At 57.0% G+C, this 7,584-nt stretch overlaps 1 pseudogene; it reads right to left on the bottom strand.

The window, feature by feature from the left end:
• Positions 1-1,119: 1,119 nt before the first annotated feature.
• LOC101423255 (U4/U6.U5 tri-snRNP-associated protein 1 pseudogene) lies at positions 1,120-3,555 on the bottom strand (annotated as a pseudogene).
• Positions 3,556-7,584: the final 4,029 nt, after the last annotated feature.

Below are 7,584 nucleotides of genomic sequence, written 5' to 3'. Positions count from 1 at the left end.
GAAGGGGGGACAGGGGAAGAGGACCATTACACACCTGCAGAGCAGGATTGGAAAAATTGTAGGGGTTGGGGACCACCCGCCGACGTGGACACACACGGGAGAGCAGGGGGCACAAAGTGCCCTCAGCGGACTTCCCACAGGCAGCAGGGGACGGCCACCGCCTCCAGAGCAGGACTTGGGAAAATCTTAGGGAGTCCCACCCACCCGACGAACGGGACAAAGGCGATCGGCGAAAGAGCGCGGAGCCATTCATCACGGCCACTGGGGGTGGACCACGCCAGGTGGAGGCCGCGGTGGCCAAGAACAGTGCGTGCTGGTCGACCCACAGGGGCAGCTCAATCAACACAATGGGTACGACCCCAGCCCCTCGCCACGGGGGGCTCCACGGGCCACCGGCCGCCACCACCGCCGCCACCGCCCCCCCTTTCCCTGACGTGCCACGGCTCACATCCGGCGGGGCAGCCGCGGCAGACCGGGCACCCGAGGACTCGGCGGCATAGGCGGGGGACACGGAGACGCGGGAACTCTCGCACCGCCTCGCACGGCACGGAGGGCGGGCAGGGGGCACGGCGGCAGGCAGGCAGGCAGGCAGGCGGGCGGGCGGCGCGCCCCTCAGCGGCGGCGTCATGGGGACCACAGCGGTCCAGCCGAAAGTCCCCCTCCACAGCGGGGAACACGACGGGAGCCGCCCCCCGCCCCGTGACCTGCAGCAACCGCGAGTGGAGTGGCCCGACCCCAGCCCCTCTCGGCCTACCTCCACACCTCGGCACTCGCCCGCACCTCGCGCGCCACGCAGGCTCTCTCGCGCGCGGCCACCGCGCCGGCCTGCCCGCATGGCACTGGCAAAACGGGGCGCTCAGCTGGGCCGGAACGCAGGCTCGGGCGCCTCGCCAGTGCTCCTCATTAATGATCCTTCCGCAGGTTCACCTACGGAAACCTTGTTACGACTTTTACTTCCTCTAGATAGTCACCATGGTAGGCACAGCGACTACCATCGAAAGTTGATAGGGCAGACGTTCGAATGGGTCTTCGCCGCCACGGTGGGGGGCGTGCGATCGGCCCGAGGTTATCTAGAGTCACCAAAACCGCCGGCGCGAGATTTACACCCTCTCCCTTGGATTGTTTTTGAAAAATAAGGAAGGAGCTTTATTGAACATTAAAGTTGGGGGGCGGGGTGTCGGGAGGAGGGTCTGCTCACTTGGTGATGGTGTTCGCGTTCATGCTCTTGCCGCTGCCACTGAGCACGATGTACGGGTTCTTCTGGGCCTTCTGCTTCTCCTGCAGCAAGGCCACGGTGCCCAGGGGCGTGTCGCTGGAGCTCATCTTCTTCAGCAGCGCCTCGCCTCCTCGTCCAGCTTCTTCATCCGCCGCTCAGTCTTCATCCTGCCTGAGCCCTTGCCGTGGAAGCGGTGGGACAGCTGCCGGAAAGCCTCATTGGGCGTGAGCTTGCGGCCCGTCTCGTCCACGTACTCGATCTTGACGTCGGGCTTGTAGCCGTCCTTTTCCTTGAAGTCCTGGATGGAGCCGCGGTACTCCTCCCGCCGGCTGTACTTGTCGTCGATGGCCATCTTGTCCTCGATGCAGTACAAGGCAGACGGCAGCGACTTGTTGGGTGCCTTCACCCGGGCCACCTTCTGCACCGTGGTCTCCAGCAGCCCTTTGTTCTGAAACAGGAGCAGGGCAGCTGCCAGCCCTCGGTTCATGATGGGCTCCTCGTCCAGGATGGTGGTGGAGGAGGCAGAGAAGTCCTGCTGCTGCTTCTCCTCGTCCAGGTTGACCGTGCTCCAGCCGATGTTCTCCCCCCCATCGGATTCGGAGCCGCCATTGGCCGAGCGCTCCTCATCCCGCTCCAAGTCCATCGGCTCCTCCTGCTCCCCCCAGCGTCTGGCAGAACTCCGAGGTGGCATTGAACACGATGGCCCCCTTCCGCTCAGGGTCCTCGTCCTCCTCCCAGGCCCGCTGGCGGGACTCCAGCTTCTTCACGATCTCCACCACCTTCTCACCACTCTCCCGCAGCTGCTGGAGCTGCCGCAGTTGGCGCCCTTTCTCCAGCTGCTTCTGTAGCTCCAGCTCTGCCTCGTCCTCCTCCGGCACTTCTGGGGACCCAGAGCGCGGCGCTCCATACTCCTCTTCATCACTGATGTCCATGTTCTCTACGCGGGTGTCGTCCGACTGTGGGGGCTGAGGCACTGGCTCCTTTTCCTCTTCCTCCTGGGCCTCCTCGTCAGCCTCGGGCACTGGGCGCCGGCCCCGGCCCCGCAGTCTGGAGCCAAAGTCCCCGTCTTGAGTCTGGTACCCGAGAGGCAGCAGGTCATCGGCCCGCACCACCACCTCCTTCTCCTTCTTGCGGATTCTCTTCACCCTCCCCTTGGACTTTTTAAAGGTCACCATCTCCTCGGGCGTGAGGTACTCGGAGGTGAGCCGGGGCCCGGTTGTGCTCAGGGACTGAGCCTGCAGTCGCATGGTCCGGATCTCTTCCAGCTCCCTCTCCCGCCGGCCATCAGCCACGCCACCCTGCTCCAAACGGAAGGAGCGGGGCCGCTCCCCAGCGAGCTCCTCGTCATACTTTGACAGGATGGAGCGGGGTTTTTGCCGTGCCAAGTCATCCACGCTCTCGTCCTCTGCACAGGGCAGGTAGTCGGGCTTCTTCGGCAGCTCCACGTTCTTCTCTGCCCGCTCCTGGTCCACCAGGTTCACGTTCACCAGCACATCCTCCTCCTTCTGCAGGATTCCTTTGTCCTTGAGGGTGAGGATCATGGTCTCCCCTTCTCGGAAGGAATCGATGGCGTGCTCCACGGTGAGGCCCTGCAGGTCCCGGGCACTGTACAGGTCCTGCCGCCTCTGCCCAAACTCTTCCTCCTCCAGTGTGCTGACGCCAAACTCTTGGTCCATCTCTTCCAGCAGCTTGGCCCTCTTCTCTGCCAAGTCCTTCTCCTTCTGCAGTTGCCGGCTCCTCTCGATGCAGGCCGCGGTATCGTCCAGCCAGGGGTCATCCTCCCCCAACGTCTTCATCTTCCCCAGCTTTGGGATCAGCAGGCGCTTTTCCTTGGCAGCCGCCAGCTTCTCCCGCCGCTCCTCTCGCTGCCGCACGGCCATGGGGTTGATGATGTCTGTGGCCGCGGGCTCCTCCTTGGTGCCCGCCTCCTCCTCGACAGCATTGACCTCCAAAGGTTTCAGCCCCAACCTTGCCCGGAGTTTATCGGTCTCCTAGATGCTGAGTGACGAGGCATCTCCTGAGGTGGTTTTGGAGCCAGCAGCCGCCTCGCAGCCTTCCTCGCGCTTCTCCCGCTTCACGCGCCGCTGCGAGGGCTCCGCCTGGCCCCGCTCCCGCCCGTGCGCGCCGCCGCGGGCCTCGGCCTGGGCCCCGCGCCGCCCGCCCCCGCGCTCGGCCCCGCGCTCCCGGCTCCGCGTGCGTCGTTCGCCGCCGCCGCCGCTCCGGTGCTCGTGCTTCTTGTGCTCCCGGTGTCGCGGCGGCTGCTCGGTGGCGCGCCCGGTGCCCGCCGTGCTCGTGCCCGCCGCCTCCTCCTCGCCGCGGTGCCTCCTGGACGACCCCATGGCGGGACGTCCGCGCCCCGAGCCCGCCTCGCCTCTCCCTCCGTCCCCCGCCGGGTCCGCCCCCGGGCCGCGGTTCCGCGCGCGCCTCGCTTAGCAGCCGACTTAGAACTGGTGCGGACCAGGGGAATCCGACTGTTTAATTAAAACAAAGCATCGCGAAGGCCCGCGGCGGGTGTTGACGCGATGTGGTTTCTGCCCAGTGCTCTGAATGTCAAAGTGAAGAAATTCAATGAAGCGCGGGTAAACGGCGGGAGTAACTATGACTCTCTTAAGGTAGCCAAATGCCTCGTCATCTAATTAGTGACGCGCATGAATGGATGAACGAGATTCCCACTGTCCCTACCTACTATCCTGCGAAACCACAGCCAAGGGAACGGGCCTGGCGGAATCAGCAGGGAAAGAAGACCCTGTTGAGCTTGACTCTAGTCTGGCACGGTGAAGAGACATGAGAGGTGTAGAATAAGTGGAACGCCCCCGGCGCCCCCGCCCCCGTCCCCGTCCCCCACCGTCCCCGCGAAATACCACTACTCTTACCGTTTTTTCGCTGACCCGCTGAGGCGGGGGGCGAGCCCCTCAGCGAGTCTCATGCCATTTACCCTGGGGGGCATAAATTCCAAAGGAAGGCCCAGGCCCACGGACAGGGTGCCAGATTCCCGAACTGTCTACACTGCTTATGGTTTCTGGGTCTCTCTAGAGCCCCTGGGAGCCCCGCAATTTTTTTTTTTTAAGTTTGGGAGGTTTTTTCTGCCCTTGATAGCCTCCCTCCCCAAGGCCCTAGGAAGCGGGTCTGCAACCCATTACTGAGCCCAGAGCCTAAGTGCTTTGTTTTGTTTTTTAAAAATTTCTTTGTCTTTATTTTTTTTTAATGTTACATTAAAAAAATAGGAGGTCCCCATATATTTCCCCCACCCCCCCCTCACCCCACTGCTGCCATAACAACCACCTCCTCCATCATGGTGGGACCTTCATCGCGCTCGGCGAATACATCTCTGAGCGAGCGCTGCCGCGCCCCATGGTCAATGGTCCCCGTTACAGTTTACACTCTCCCCCCGGTCCACCCAGTGGGCCACGGGAGGACATACACTGTCTGGTGACTGTCCCTGCAGTACCACCCGGGAGAACTCCAAGTCCTGAAAGTGCCCCCACATCACATCTCTTTTTCCCACTCCCCACCCTCAGCAGCTACCGTGGCCACTCTCTCCATCTCGATGCTACGTTGACTTCCATTACTAATCACCATAGTTCCAGAACAGAAGCTCAGTAAGTGCACGCTAATCCATGCTCTATTCCTCCATTCCGTGGGCCCCGGGATGGTTATGTCCACTCCGCCTCTGTATCGAGAGGGTGCTTAGATGCCCCTTGGATGATGGACGCAATTCTCCTGTTTGCAGTTGTTGGCACTCTTGGCTCCCTGGTGTGGTGGTTGACCTCCTTCACGTCCCTGTGGGAGCCCCGCTATTGGAGGCGATGATTAGTGTGGCGGGCCTGCTGACACTTGCCTTACAGTAACCTCTGGAACCAACTCCGGACGCGACTTTGAAATCTCTTAGCCCTAAGACCTCATTTGTATTTGCAAAATCTGATGATCGGTCATCTGTCAGTGTCTTCCTAAAAGTTAAATGTTGTGCTTTTAATCGAGGAGGGCTGGAGAGGAGATATAATTTTGGCCACTTCATTTTTCTTCAATGCTTTCTTATGCAGACTTCGTGAATGAAAACGATCCATCTGGGTCAATCGTGATTTAGCCTGAGTCGTGCCAGAAAGAGGCTGAGCATCTCTGCCTCCGAACACTGTGAGTTGGCCTGTGGTTATCTGTGGCAATTCGTTCCCATAGGGTGGGAGGAATTCCCAAGCAGGAATCTGATGGCCCATCGAGAATGAGGGCCTCCGCGGAAATTAAATAGCTAAGCCCATCGTTTATTTCATTCCTGGACAGTATGATGTCCGATCGGTACAGCTGTAGGAACAAAATGATCATCATGTTATAATTAACTTGGATGATGTCAAAACATTTATTTACATTGATAAACGTTTGCTGCTATATCCTGTGTTAGAAACTGAGGCATAGTGGTCTCGCAAAGAGAGTCGTGCTGTGAGAGACGTGCTGTTTCCATACACTTGCTGCCCGCCCCCCTGCCCCCAGAAGGAATGCAGTCATTAAGAGTTCCGGGCAAATAGGATGAAGCTGTGAAAGGCTGAAAGAAAAGATGAGCAGATCTACTTCAGAATTAGATGAAATGCTTGGACTTCGTACCTTGAGATAAAGATTTTTTGAGTTCCTTAGATCGTGAGTAATGCTATTAGTGAACTGCATACCTGTTCTCCCGTAGACTGGGCTATATAGAAAGCCCCTTGTAAACAATAAAATTGCCTGAGGAGTCTCTACTCCCAGACTCCCAGATCCCAGCTCTCTTCTCTTCTCTTTCTGTTTGTTTCATTCTCCTTTTTCTCTTTCTTTCATTCCCAATATCCTTCGGGTCCAAATCTCCAACAATCCTGTTTATTGCTTATCACGGATGATGTGAAATCTCTAAGCTGGCCTTTACACGCTCTTTTAAAATTTACAGTTGCTTATCACGGATGATGTGAAATCTCTAAGCTGGCCTTTACACGCTCTTTTAAAATTTACAGTTTCTTTCCACCTATGTTCTATTTTTTTTTTTTTTACAATTTTACCATAAGGGTCTTTTTAGCAGGTTTAAAAACAAAAAAAGTCGGTGGTACTCTGGCTAGACCCTATGGTATATGGATATATCTCAGGAAAACGGCTTAATAAACAAATAAAGAGCTGTGCCAGAACAGCCAAAGCGGCACGGGACAGATCCGATCGGCTGGGGTCTGTGACTGAACTGAGAGCCCCTCAGGTCCTGCCTATAGCTCCAACAGGCATTGCTGAAAGTTGGGGGAGGGGGGAGGGAAAAAAAGGGGGCCTTTTTTGAGGGGAGGGGTTTCCCTTTAAAAAAGGGGGGGGGCGGCCCATGACTGTGTCAAAGACATCCTCCCTGGGGATAAACTCTGGGTTTAGCCTCTCTGAAACCGCAAAGAAATGCTCTCTCCCATGGCCTCTTTTCTCATCTTTCCCAGCAAAGACGGGGCCTCACGGATTGTGTGCCAGCGGCCATCTGCCTTGGAGGTTAGGTCAGCTGTGCTGGGTGTGGAGCCCCTCTCCTTTTCTATGTAAATAGAGGAGGGCCTTGCAGTTTTCAGGTTACCTTGGCATTGCCTCTCCCCTCCCCCCAACCCAACCCCACCCCAGGTTGCGAGGAGTGACACAGGCCCTCATATTACTCAGCGATCTTTTCTCCCCGCGCGTGTGTCTGTGTGTGTGTGTGTGTGTGGTGTGTTTTTCCATCTGTTGATGAACACGTTAATTTTTTCCAGTCTTTGGTAAGTTGATAAGAAAAGGTCACCGCCTTCCAATGTGGTTGTATGGTTTTGTTTTGCATTCACGTGAGCAGTGCTCTCCATTCATGCCACTCTTTGGCATTCTCCCTCTCTCCCTCTGTCCCTCTCTGCCCCCCTCACCCCTCTCTCCCTCTCTCCTTTTCTCCCTCTCTCCCTTCCACCCCTCTCCCCCGTCTCAAAGCTATTCTCCTAATTATATGAAATCAAACCTGCCTTCCGCCCCTCTTTTAAAATGTACATTTTCTTTCAAACTATTACCTATTTCACTGTACGATTTGACAATAAAGGTCTTATCGGGAACTTTTAAAAAGCCATCGATGACACAGTTTGGCTAGATCATACCGGGTGTGACTACATCTCAATCAAACTGCTGAATAAACAAATAAATCATGGTGCGGGAAGAGCCAGAAAGAGCAGCTGTGTCCAACAGGGACTGCCCGAGAGACTGAGCGGGGAGGCATTTCCTTGTTCGCTGGCTTGTGTGTTTGTCTGTTTTTTGCTTTTCATCAGTAGTACAGAAATCATAAAAATGCCTTAATAGTGATCGCAGTGATGAACGCACAGCTATGTGTCCATATCAAACGCTGTCGATGGTACACTGTGGACACACTGGATGCTTTATTA

Source organism: Dasypus novemcinctus, chromosome 31, assembly GCF_030445035.2.
Source record: "Dasypus novemcinctus isolate mDasNov1 chromosome 31, mDasNov1.1.hap2, whole genome shotgun sequence".
NCBI classification, from domain to species: Eukaryota; Metazoa; Chordata; class Mammalia; order Cingulata; family Dasypodidae; genus Dasypus; species Dasypus novemcinctus.
Note: the sequence above shows the minus strand (reverse complement) of the source record. Positions and strands in the feature narration are given on the sequence as shown.